Consider the following 1,208-nt stretch of genomic DNA (forward strand, 5'->3'; position numbering starts at 1 on the left):
ACAAATTCTATTTTTATTTCGTTATGGTTTTGTTTTCAGTTCATTTATTATTCTTTCTATCGTTTATTTGACCTGTGCAATTTGTTTTACGTTTAAACGCTACCTCGCATTCTATTTAATAACATTTTTAAGTTTGTAAAAGTTATGAGACTGACATCAGTTTTCCTTATCGGTGACTTTATTTATGTTGCAAAAGTGTAAATGTAAATATCATTTTTTTTAATGTTTTAAATAAAACTGTTTGTTATGAGCTTCAATAACTTGGCGCACCAAGGATGGTGGGAAATGTTTTTCGATATTTTAAGTTTTGTACATAGTTTTTTTTTTTTTCTTCTGTACGTTTTTCTAAATTGTTGTGTATAGAAATATTAATCCCGATATTGATGATATATTCTTTTGTTAGTAGGAAACAATTTAAACTGTTTGGTAGCTTAAGATATCGAAAAATGACTTCTTGGAATAAACTGTTTGGTAGCTTAAGATATCAAAGAAGGACTTCTTGGAAACAACTAACAAAATACCCAACTGTTGATAAACGAACAGAACTATCTAGAGATGTTTTACAGAAAGCAATATCCAACATTAAAAAAGAAAAGTAAGTCTTTTGTCACAATTAAAAATGGTTACCTTACTACTCCTGTTATTAAAAATATATTTTCACTCAAACTTATTCTAATACGGTAAAACTTTAGAACTTACTACTACTTTAGAAGTTTTCATATAAATTAAAAAGATTACCTCATGGTAATCAAAATATGGTTTTACATGTCTAAAATAAATATGTACACTTTCTCCATTGGACATTTCGATACCTGAATAAATGCTGATCATTCTAGGCAGTTGCAGAAAATGAATGCGAACAGAAAGATTAGATATTTTTCCACAACCCAGAAGACTTTGTTCTTGTGTCTCCACCTCTCATCCTTTGTATCCAGTTGATAACTTCCGTGTCTTCTGCTCAACGTAGTTGGTCTTCGAACTCAAACTTCTTGAAAGGTGAACCAGAGTACGAAGCTAGAGAAGATCAATTTGAAGGTTCAAGAACGTGAACGATTTTTCCTTGTAAGGTATCTGTACTGAAACTCTAAAGGATTCGTGATGTCAGTGTAAAAAATACAAAAATTGGTAATTTTGATTTATTAATAGTATCAACGTGGCTTTTCAAAATGGAAGGAGTGTGAGATGGCAAATTCTATTTTTATTTCGTT

General features: G+C 30.0%; 1 long non-coding RNA gene across 2 annotated transcripts; it reads left to right on the plus strand.

The window, feature by feature from the left end:
• Nucleotides 1–467: 467 nt before the first annotated feature.
• On the plus strand, nucleotides 468–1,114 carry LOC111084568. 2 transcript variants are annotated; one of them, XR_002609617.1, is made up of 2 exons: nucleotides 468–595; nucleotides 837–1,114. It is a non-coding gene; the product is annotated as an uncharacterized LOC111084568 (long non-coding RNA). The 2 variants fall into 2 exon arrangements; XR_002609618.1 differs by having other exon boundaries at nucleotides 841–1,114.
• The last annotated feature ends 94 nt before the right edge of the window (nucleotides 1,115–1,208 follow it).

Source organism: Limulus polyphemus, unplaced genomic scaffold (genome assembly GCF_000517525.1).
Source record: "Limulus polyphemus unplaced genomic scaffold, Limulus_polyphemus-2.1.2 Scaffold79482, whole genome shotgun sequence".
NCBI lineage: Eukaryota > Metazoa > Arthropoda > Merostomata > Xiphosura > Limulidae > Limulus > Limulus polyphemus.